Genomic DNA, 12,459 nt, shown 5'->3' with positions numbered 1-12,459 from the left:
TGCCTGCTGTGAGACAGTGGATGAGGGGGTTGTGCCTGTTCTGCATGAGAACAAATAGCGCATATAGTAACTTAAACACAGGAATTATTGGCCCCGAATGATGTGGACTGTGATAAAATTTGTGGCAAAATCATGTCCGAAGTCTGGTGAGGCCTATCTCAATGTTGCCAACAAATCACTGTGTCTTTTGTACATTTGCTGAGTGGCCTACAGCTATCTGTTGCCATTTATAGGGGTATTAGAGTTTATTAAATGTCCCATTAGTGCCTATACTCTGCTCATTAATACTCAGCTATGCATCTTAGCAAGCACACTAAACAATCTAGATGTTGAGAGTTCCTGACATGGCAATCAGAGCAAGTACCAGGTAAGTTCAGGCCACAGGTTGTTTAGACACCATGTTGGGCACCAGGTACCAACATCTCACGGTATGCTCACCAGCCACATGCATCCTACATCTACAGACACTGACATCCGGCATGTGCCAGCTTCTAAGAACTCTCATGGCACAGGGCAGTACAGTGGCTCAGTAGTTAGCACTGCTGCCTCAGTGCCAGGGATGCGGGTTCAATTCTCGGGCAACTGCCTATGTGGAGTTTGCACATTCTCCTCATGTCTGCTTGGGTTTCCTCAGGTGCTCCAGTTTCCTCCCACAGTCCAAAGATGTGTAGGTTAGGTGAATTGGCCATGCTAAATTGCCCATATATCCAGGGATATGTGGGTTAGGTGCATTAGTCAGGAGAAAAAGTAACAGGGTAAAGGAATAGGTCTGGGTGAGATAGTCTTCAGTGGGTCAGTGTGGACTTGTGAGGGCATATGGCCTGTTTCCACACAGTCGGGATTCTATGCCATCACCAATTCACTTAGAGGACACTTCTGCACTTCAGTGCTGTACCTCAGACTGTACTGGCAGCTACCACTATAATGCTGCAGCAAGAACACAGTGCTCAGGAACAGCACCCCAGCTGACTGCACCATGCTGCAACTCCAGCCTGTTCACTCACTGCCCTTGCACTCATTCGCTCTGAGCCTACCTAGTGCTCACACCCCTGTCTTGCATTGCCTAACCCTGCCTTTTTGTGCTTTACCCCCTCGGCCAGAGACACAATTTCACAGCACTGTTGTCTTACTTAGCACAGGAACAAAGCCAGTAAGTTTGGCATGGCTGACAGTTGTACTCAATCTTGGCTGTCAGTCAAGTCGAAAGAGGTAACCTTCATACAGAGGGTCATAGGAACATAGGAAGGATGGGTCATTCAAGCCCTTGAGCTTGCTCCACAATACAAAGAATTCATGGCTGTTCTGTGGCCTATCTCCGTAGGCCTGGCTTGGGCCCATAAAACCTTGGTACCCTTACTTCATAAATATTTGTCTCTCCCAGATTTAAATTTAACAATTGAATTAACTTCAATCAGTATTTGAGGAAAAGAGTTCCAAACCTCCGCTACTCTTTGAATGTGTTTGCTAACATTTCGACTTTATGGCCGGGCCCCAATTCTGTGACAATGCTTCCTGATTTGAGAATCAACTACTGGAAATAGTTTATCTTTATCTACCCTGTCATTCCCTGTTAATATCCTGAAGAGCTTGATTAGATCACCCACTCACCTTTTAATGGTCTAGAGAATAAAGACAATTTGTTTAATCTGTAAAGTCAAGATATCATCCTTGTAAACCTGTATTGAACTCCCTCCAAGGCCAAAACATCCTTCCTAAGATCTGCTCACAGTAATGCAAGTGAGATCTAACTAAGGTTTTGTTTAACTGCAGTATAACATCTACATCCCTCATTCCTGATGAAGGACTTTTGCCTGAAACGTTGATTTTTCTGCTCCTTGGATGCTGCCTGACCTTCTGTGCTTTTCCAGCATCACACTCTCCACTCTAACCTCCAGCATCTGCGGTCCTCACTTTCGCCTATCTGCATCCCTATACTCTAACCCTGTAGATAATGAAAGCCAGCATTCCATTAGTCTTCTTGTCTATGTTTTGCACCTATTTGTGGCATTTTTAAAAGCTATGCACCTTAATCCCCCAAATCTTGTTCGGCTCCCACTCTATTTAACTTGAGCCTGCTAAAAATTAACCGGACCTATCCGTTTTCAGTGCAAAATGGATACCTTCTCACTCGCTTGTATTAAAATCCATCTGCCACAGCTTTGTCCATTCACCTAATCCATCAATATCTTGCTGTAAATTTATGCTGTCATCAGCACTGTCTATAATACTGCCCAGTTTTGTGTCATCAGCAAATCTGGATATTAATGCTATTATCCAAATTGTTAATGAATACTGTGAATAACTGAGGCCCCAAAACAAATCCCTGTGGGACACCACTAGTCACATTGCTGACAGTTTGAGTACTTACCTATTATTCAAATTCTCTGTTTCCTGTCACTCAATCAATTTCCTAAACTTGTCAGCAATTTGTTATAAACCCACCTGAGCAAACAATCTCTTGTGAGGGACTTTATCAAAAGCCTTCTGATATTTCATATATTAGGGCGGCACAGTGGTTCTGCAGTTAGCACTGCTGCCTCACAGCACCAGGGACCCGGGTGTGATTCCAAACTTGGATGACTGTCTGTGTGGAGTTTGCACATTCTCCCCGTGTCTGCGTGGGTTTCCTCCGGGTGTTCCGGTTTCCTCTCACAGTCCAAAGATATGCAGATTAGATGAATTGGTCATGCTAAGTTGCCCATAGTATGCCCTGTGGAGTTTGCACATTCTCCTCATGTCTGCTTGGGTTTCCTCAGGTGCTCCAGTTTCCTCCCACAGTCCAAAGATGTGTAGGTTAGGTGAATTGGCCATGCTAAATTGCCCATATATCCAGGGATATGTGGGTTAGGTGCATTAGTCAGGAGAAAAAGTAACAGGGTAAAGGAATAGGTCTGGGTGAGATAGTCTTCAGTGGGTCAGTGTGGACTTGTGAGGGCATATGGCCTGTTTCCACACAGTCGGGATTCTATGCCATCACCAATTCACTTAGAGGACACTTCTGCACTTCAGTGCTGTACCTCAGGCTGTACTGGCAGCTACCACTATAATGCTGCAGCAAGAACACTTAGTGCTCAGGAACAGCACCCCAGCTGACTGCACCATGCTGCAACTCCAGCCTGTTCACTCACTGCCCTTGCACTCATTTGCTCTGAGCCTACCTAGTGCCATAGTTGCCCATAGTTGCCCATTAGCCCTTCCTGAAGAAGGGCTAATGCCCGAAACGTCGATTCTCCTGTTCCCTAGATGCTGCCTGACCTGCTGCGCTTTTCCAGCAACACATTTCCATCTCTGATCTCCAGCATCTGCAGACCTCACTTTCTCCCCTAAGTTACCCATAGTGTTCAGGGATGTGAAGGCTAGGTGCATTAGTCAGGTGTAAATATAGGGTAGGGGAATGGATCTGGGTGGGATAATCTCCGGAGGAGTGGTGTGGACTTCTTGAGCTGGAGAGCCTGTTTCCACACTGTAGGGATGCTATGAAATTGTATGAAAATATCAACATCACCCATCAACTTACCTCTGTCCACCACCGTTGCCACTTTTTCAAGCAACTCTATGAGGTTGTCAAGCATGACATACCATTTTTAAATCCATGCTGATTCTTCCTGATTAACCGATATTTTTCAAGTTGATAGACCACTAACAATTCTCCGTCACAGATGTTAGATCTGTAATTCCCTGGTTTCCCTCTATCACCCTTCTTAAAGAGTGGAGTGACATGAACAAATTTCCAAGCCAGAGGTACAATTCCTTAATGCAGGGAACTCTGAAAGATATTGTTAGGGCATTGGCAATGTGCTCTCCTATCTCCTTTAATACCCATAGATGAGGTCCTGAGGATGTGTCACTCTTTAGTTCCATTAATGTCCCACTATTGATGATGAATAAGCTGATTTTATTTTGACTCTTTTCTAAGCCTCTTAATTTCTTTGGGACTCCCAACAAGCTAGCCTCCTTTTCTGCTGTGAGTATTGAAGCAAAGTGATCATTCAGCACGTCTGCCAATTTCCCATGGTCATTAACAATATCTCCACTTCCCACCTTCAATAGAGCAAAAGTCAGCAATAGATAAGGAAATAGCAGGAGAACTTAATAAGTACTCTGGATCAGTCTTCACAGTGGAAGACATGAGTAATATCCCAACAATTAAAGGGATTCAGGGGGCTGAGTTGAGTATGGTTGCCATTACAAAAGAGAAAGTACTAGAAAAGCTAAAAGGTCTTAAAATTGATAAATCCCCCGGCCCCGATGGGCTACATCCTAGAGTTCTGAGGGAGGTGGCTGAGGAAATAATGGAGGCGTTGATTGAGATCTTTCAAAAGTCACTGGAGTCAGGGAAAGTCCCAGATGATTGGAAGATCGCTGTTGTAACCCCCTTGTTCAAGAAAGGATCAAGGCAAAAGATAGAAAATTATAGGCCAATTAGCCTAACCTCGGTTGTTGGTAAAATTCTAGAATCCATCATTAAGGATGAGGTTTCTAAATTCTTGGAAGAGCAGTGTCGGATTAGAACAAGTCAACATGGATTTAGTAAGGGGAGATCATGCCTGACAAACCTGTTGGAGTTCGTTGAAGAGGTGACAAGTAGGTTAGACCAGGGAAACCCAGTGGATGTTATCTACCTAGACTTCCAAAAGGCATTTGATAAGGTGCCACACGGGAGGCTGCTGAGCAAGGTGAGGGCCCATGGTGTTCGAGGTGAGCTACTGGTATGGATTGAGGATTGGCTGTCTGACAGAAGGCAGAGAGTTGGGATAAAAGGTTCATTGTCGGAATGGCAGCCGGTGACAAGCGGTGTCCTGCAGGGTTCAGTGTTGGGGCCGCAGCTGTTCACATTATATATTAATGAACTGAATGAAGGGGTTGGGGGCATTCTAGTGAAGTTTGCCGATGATACAAAGTTAGGTGGACAGGTAGGTAGTACTGAGGAAATGGGGAGGCTGCAGAAGTATCTAGACAGTTTAGGAGAGTGGTCCAGGAAATGGCTGATGAAGTTCAATGTGAGCAAATGCGAGGTCTTGCACTTTGGAAAAAAGAATACAAGCATGGACTACTTTCTAAACGGAGAGAAAATTCGTAAAGCCAAAGTACAGAGGGATCTGGGAGTGCTAGTTGAGGATTCTCTAAAGGTAAACATGCAGGTTGAGTCCATGATTAAGAAAGCGAATGCAATGTTGTCAATTATCTCAAGAGTGTTGGAATATAAAAGCACTGTTGTGCTACTGAGACTTTATAAAGCTCTGGTTAGGCCCCATTTGGAGTACTGTGTGTCCAGTTTTGGTCCCCACACCTCAAGCAGGACATACTGGCACTGGAGCATGTCCAGCGGAGGTTCACATGGATGATCCCTGGAATGGTAGGTCTAACATATGAGGAACGGCTGAGGATCCTGGGATTGTATTCATTGGAGTTTAGAAGATTAAGGGGAGATCTAATAGAAACTTACAAGATAATACATGGCTTGGAGAGGGTGGACGCTAGGAAATTGTTTCCGTTAGGCGAGGAGACTAGGACCCGTGGACACAGCCTTAGAATTAGAGGGGGTAAATTCAGAACAGAAACGCGGAGACATTTCTTCAGCCAGAGAGTGGTGGGCCTGTGGAATTCATTGCCACAGACTACAGTGGAGGCTGGGACGCTAAATGTCTTAAAGGCAGAAATTAATAAATTCTTGATGTCACAGGAATTAAGGGCTATGGGGAGAATGCGGGTAAGTGGAGTTGAAATGCCCATCAGCCATGATTGAACGGCAGAGTGGACTCGATGGGCTGAATGGCCTTACTTCTGCTCCTATGTCTTATGGTCTTATGGTCTTATAGTACACATAACCAGCCACTTGCCCTTTATATAACAATAAAATCTCTTCTTATTGTCTTTTATGTCCCTTCCAAGTTTCCTTTCAAACCCATTATAGCTGATCTTACAAATCACTTTGTGGCCCTTTGTTGGTGTTTGTATTGTCCCATTCTGTGGGATCTGTAATGTTTATTGCATTTTTTATCAGCCCTTTCTTTTAAGGTTGTGCTATTCCCTACCTCCTTAGATGTTCATAGCTGTTATTGTTTTGTGAGGCAGGGCTTCTACTTCTCATGGATACAAAGTGCTTCTAAATAGAATAAATGTTTCTTTGAACACCCTTCACTGTTCCTCAATTGTTTTACCTCACAGAGCTTCCCAGTTTACTGTGGATAGTCTCTGTCTCATCTCATTAAAATCTACCTTACTTAATCCAGAATTCGCGAACCAATCTTTGCTTCTCTCTTACAAATTCTGCATATAACTCAAATATGCTATGATCACTATTTGGCAAATGCTCATGAACAACTAGGCCACTAATAACATTACTACATCCAGTATTGCTTGTTCTTTTGTCACATCCAAAAGCATCCTGGAAAATATTCTGTGTACAGTCTAGAAATTCACAATCTTTCTGCAAGGTGTTTGTCTGTCTCTCCTAGTCTATGTTAAGATTAAAGGCTAAGGTTAATGCTGTTCTGCCAATGCTACATAGTTGCTTCATTTCAGCATTTCAATAATCTAGCACTGCTGAGCTCCTACTAGATGGTCTATATATGACAGTTATTGTGGCTTCAGTTCCTTTATGGTTCCTCAATGTATAAGGAACCAAATGTTGAGCAAATCATCAATCATCTTGACATTTTCTGCCCCGTTGCAGGCTATTTTCCTCCTGGAATAAAAGAGCGGCAAGAAAGTAAGGGAGATGAGTGTGTGGCACAGCTGTTACTTCAGGTGCAGATAAAGGTTGATGCTAGTGTCCCAAGTGAATGAGCAGGTAGGCAGGGGGCATACAGGATTTGTGATCTTCAGGAGTTGAATGAGTGAGGGTGACTAGGAAAGATATTACAGGCAATTGTGAGAGTGGCAGAGAATGAGCCTTCATGGAAGATGGTACACTACCAGTGACAGATGAATGAGAGGTATCAGAGAGAAGATGGTGGCACTAACGCTGGAGGAAGTCACTAACTTCTCCTGATAGTACTGTGAGTTTCTGCAAATGGCAGCCTTGAACCAGGCTGTCATTGCCTGTTGAAGTGACCTTTTATGCTGGTCCTGTGAGGAAGGGGACACTTTGTCTGAGCAAGAAATCCTCCAGCTTCTGTCTACAAAGTGGATTGCCAAATTTCCTTTCTCTAGCATGCCTATGGCACATGTCAGGAACTAGTGCAGAGCAGCTGTGAATGGACAATAGTTGTCGACATGCAACATGGTCTTTTAAAGGTGCCACAGGCACCTGGGATGTTGGTCTTTCAGTGGCTATTCAGTGGGCAGTGAGTTGTTTCAGGAACGGTGAGTGATAAGGTAGGGTGGAAATGTTCATCTCCTGATCTATCACCTGTTTTGCACAATATGCTTTAAGATTTTGTATCATCGTTAATTTTTATAATTCACCACCAATAGTTGGTCTTCCCCTTGGAATTTTTCTTTCTCATTAGAATGTACCTATTCTGTGCATTGCGAAAAATCCCTTTAAACATTCGGCACCACCTCTCAATTGATCTATCCCTTGATCTAATTGGCCAGTTCACTTTAGCTAGTTCTGCTTTCATGGTCGCATAATTTCCCTTATTGGATTAAAAACACTCATCTTGAATCCATTCTTCTTTCCCTCAGACAGAAATTAAATTTAATCATATTTTGATTGCTGCTACTTAAGGGTGCCATTAATGAGCCTACTGATTAACCCTATTGTTTACATAACACTAAGCTTGCTACATCTTGTTCCCTGTTTGGCTTCAGAATTGCAGTTCTAAGAATTTCCTAAAACATTCAATGAGTTCTTCATCCTCGGTCCCTTTGTTTGTTTGATTTTTCCAGTCTCGATGTTGTTTAAAATTCCCCTAGAATTGTTGCTCTATCTTTCTGATCAACTCCTATTGTTTCTTACTCTACATTTTCCATAATGTGTAGTACTGTTAGGGACCCTGTACTCCATTGCAACAAATATCTTCTTGTCTTTATTATTTCAATCTCTACCCAAACGATTTTTACATCCTGGTTTTCTGAACTTAGATCATTCCTCTCTATTGTGCCTATACCATTGTTCATTAAGAAAGCCACCACTCTATCGTTTCCTAGCTTCCTGTTCTTCCAAAACGTTAACAGCATGTTCTGAGGAATAATAAGGAACAAAACAAGACTTGCATTTATATCACGCTTTTCATGTGCATCACTGTCAACCTGTTTACTGCAAATGAAATATTTTTGAATTGTAGTCACTACTGTAGTATAGAAAATGTAGCACTAGATATGTATGCAGAGAACTCCCACAAATGGAAATGTGATCATGATAGAGAACTTGTTCTTTGTTAATTGAAGGATAAATATCATCTGGGACACTAACCTCTCTACTTCTTTTCAAAATAGTGTCATGAGTTCTTCAACATCTACCCAAACAACCTGAAGGGACCTCAGTTTAATGTCTCATTTGAACATTGGCACCTCCAACAGTGCAGGCCTCACTCAGTACTGTACTATCATGTCAGCCTTGGTCTTTGTGCTCAAGCTGTGGAACCTGGAACCCTATGGTTCTGAGGCAAGAGTGTTACCAACTGAAACATGATTTACCATAAGACTATAAGAAATGGGAGTGGAAGTAAGGCCATTTGGCCCATCGAGTCCACTCCGCCATTTAATCATGGCTGATTGGCATTTCAACGCGACTTACCCTGTATTCCTTAATTCCTTGCGAGATTAAGAATTTATCAGTCTCTGCCTTGAAGACATTTAACATCCCAGCCTCCACTGTGCTCTGTGGCAGTGAATTCCACAGACCCACCACTCTCTGGTTGAAGAAATGTCTCCTCATTTTCATTCTAAATTGACCCCCTCTAATTCCAAGGCTATGCCCATGAATCCTAGTATCCCTACCTGACGGAAACAATTTCCCAGTGTCCACCTTTTCTAAGCCATGCATTATCTTGTAAGTTTCTATTCGATCGCCCATCAACCTTCTGAGCTCTAACAAATACAATCCCAGGATTCTTAGCCGTTCATTGTATGTTAGGCCTACCATTCCAGGGATGAACCGTGTGAATCTCCGCTGGACATGCTCCAGTGTCAGTATGTCTTTCCTAAGATGCTCAGCCCAAAACTGGACACGGTATTCTAAATGGGGCCTAACCAGAGCTTTATAAAGTCTTCATAACACCTCACTGCTTTTACATTCCAACCCTCTTGAAATAAATGACAACATTACATTTACTTTTTTAACCATGGACTCAACCTGCAAGTCAAACATGGACAAAGATGGAAGATTGTGAAGAGAGTCAGGATAAGTAGGTAACAAAGGATGTGTAAAATGCCTATACTCCCGTATTCTCCATCATTAGTCTCAATGAGTGTTGCACCTCCTCTGGCCTGTAACAGCCACCAGCTCTCACACCTTTGCTCATACCACATCTCAAGTTGCAGTCCAATGGGGTAGAGGAAGCACTCCCTTGAATTTCATTTCCAAAAGCCTAATGAATCAGTTGCAATTGTAATCCATTCAAACACATTCTAAGATTTACAATGATTGTATTAAAACAGAGATAGTGCTATTATTACTATTCTGAAATAAGTTGTAGTGCACATTCTCTCTATATGAAATAATGATATATAGTTAGGCACAATGTAATACTTATCAGGTATAGAGTTAACAGAATATAATGCATGTGCCAAAAACACCTTTGGTATCTATGAATTGACAACCGCTCATTGCATGAATGAAATATATGGGAGAAAGAATGAACCATTCAATAAAAGCAAGTGAACATGATTAAAAAAAATTGTCATCATATCTGACTCTATGGGCTCAAACCCACTGGGGTCAAAGGAGCCAATTCTCAAACTATTTCTGAGCTTAAATAAGCTACTCTGGGAAACATTCTCGCATTTCCTATGCACAAAAGAATGAAGTAGGTTTCATTTGTCATGCCCTTAATTTAGATGAATGGCATATTTCTATACAATTTTCCATTCAGCTGAATGTTTCAAATTCCATCTTTTCTGCATCATCTCAATTCTTTCATTAAGATGTAACAAAATTATATGCCCACAATACGGGTTCCAATGACATTAATCCTATCAAGGTCTTGAGTATTTCACACCCCGAATTTATCCAAATATGATTTTCACAATATCAAAAGGCCAATGTTTTATTATTTCTCAATAAGATTTAGCAAAGACAGCTTGCTGGCCAAGCTGCATATACATACTATTCCCTTCTCTTTTCCCTGAATTTATTGGACTAGAATTTGGTGGTGCTATATTTCTCAGGTGTAAAACAGGCAGTAAAATGGACAGCTTAGTGGGCATTAGGTTGCCTCCAATTTGGTGAAGGCAGAAAAACATGTACCTAAGACCTACACTTGAAACAGGCATTAGACCCTTCCCTAACTAACAGCAGTAGCGTAAGATTTGATATTGTGGTGCTTGTTTGACCACATTTTTCAGCCTTGGCCTACTTAAGTCTTTTTGATGGGTGGCATTACATTCACTAGGAACCCAATCACATGAAAAGATGGCTGTGCCATGTCTTGAAAGTGTGGACAGAGTGAATGGCAACCTTTATGATGCTGTTTGACAATTTTTTTTTATGTTTTTAAGATTTCCACTTATGCTGGTGCAATCCATGGTAAATTGCACTTTTTAGCTATTGTAAATCTCCCCCTCCATTGCTGCAAATTAACAAAGGAACAGGCACCTGGATTGGAGTAAATGTAATAGTATCCACATCAAAGCTTTATGAATGCTTAATTTTAACTTTTGTTTATCTTCCTTGGATTTGAGTTTCGCTGATGAGTCCAGCATCGTTTGCTCATTCCAAACTGCTCTTGAGAAGATGAGGTGGTGAACTGCCTTCATTAAAAGGCTGCAGTCCATTTGTTCAAGGTACACTCGCAGTGCTGTCGGATGGGAATCCCAGGATTTTGTCCCAGCGATATTGAAGGAACAGTGATCTTACTCTAAATGCAGAAGGGGTGTACTATGGAGGGGAACTTCCCTCCATTGTCTTTCAAGGATGGAGAGAAAGTGGGTTTGGAAAGTGCTGTGGAAGGTAACATGATGGATTGCTGCAGTGCGTCTTGTAAAAGGTCGGAACTACTGCAATTGCACATTAGTGAAGGAGGGAATAAACCCTGAAAATGGTGTCGGGCAGTTGACCAGAAAAAGCTGCTTTGTTGTGGATTTTGTGCAGCCACTTAAATTCTGCTGAATCCTCTCTCATTTAGTCACGTGGAGGGTATTCCATAATTCCTGACATGTGTCTGGTACATGGTAGACTGGCTTTGCGGAATTGGAAAGGGAGTTAGTTGAAGCAGAATTTCCAGATTCTAGCTGTATCCGCAGTATTTATTTGTCTGCTCCAGTTCAGTTTCTGGTCAATGGTAGCCCCAGAATTTATAGCGAGATATTTAGTGACAGTAATGCCATTGAATTTCAAGGGGAAAAGATTAAAATTTGTCTTGTTGGAGATGGTCATTGCCTGATATTTCTGTAGTGTGGACGTTACTTGCTGCTTATCAGTCTAGGACAGACTCTTATTCAGGTCAGAGCGACATGGTGAGCAGAATTGGCAACAAGTGCAGTGAGGCCCATCTTAATATTGTAATCATCTCACCCCACCTTTCACAAACAGCATGACAAGATTTTCATGAGGCAGTGGAGATTTATAAAGGTTAAAATGCTTTATAAATGCTTTTTTAACACTACAACTTTCCTTATTAGTATTCAAACTTGGAAAACAAGCTCAACATTGGGAAAACCTGGCAAAGAAACCAGAGCAGGTACCTGAAGACCACCCCCCACCCTTCACTGGCTCCAGACATGGTCCCTATCAATTCTTCGGGACCCAACTGTTTTCATTTCTGAGGTACACCCACTCTCCTGTTCTGGATCCAAGTGGCCTTCCCCCTGTTCCAGATTGGAGCTCCCACCCTTGTTCCAGACCTGTACCCCTTCACTTGCACCAAGCCCAACCCTTTCTTCAGCTCTTAAAGCCAAGCCCCTTTACCCTCTGGGAGCCAAGCCCCTTTCCCAGCTCCAGACCTGACCTGACCTACATAACCTCCCCCATTTATTACCCTGTGTTTGACATATCTGGGGTAAATAAAATGGACCACGTGGTGCAGCTGCAGACTGTTAGTGCTTGAACAAGTGCACGGTTGAGTTTTAAAGGTAGCCACAGTGCCAGTGCCAGGAATCTTGGGAAAGGTCGCTCAACTCAAAACGTTAATTCTGATTTCTCTGCACAGATGTTGCCAAACCTATTGAGCTTTTGCAGCAATTTCTGTTCTTGCTCCAGGAATCTTGTGATGTGTGGGATGCAATAGGGGTGTGGTGTGATAGGGGCGTGGTGGGTAATTAGTTATAGAATCATAGAGATATACAGCACAGAAACAGACTCTTTGGTTCAACTCATTCATGCTGAACAGATATCGTAAATTAATCGAGTTC

This window comes from Chiloscyllium plagiosum, unplaced genomic scaffold (genome assembly GCF_037043375.1).
Source record: "Chiloscyllium plagiosum isolate Xiang-an unplaced genomic scaffold, Cpla_swu_hap1 HiC_scaffold_10, whole genome shotgun sequence".
NCBI classification, from domain to species: domain Eukaryota; kingdom Metazoa; phylum Chordata; class Chondrichthyes; order Orectolobiformes; family Hemiscylliidae; genus Chiloscyllium; species Chiloscyllium plagiosum.
The sequence above is the reverse complement of the archived record's forward strand: the minus strand, read 5'-3'. Positions refer to the sequence as shown.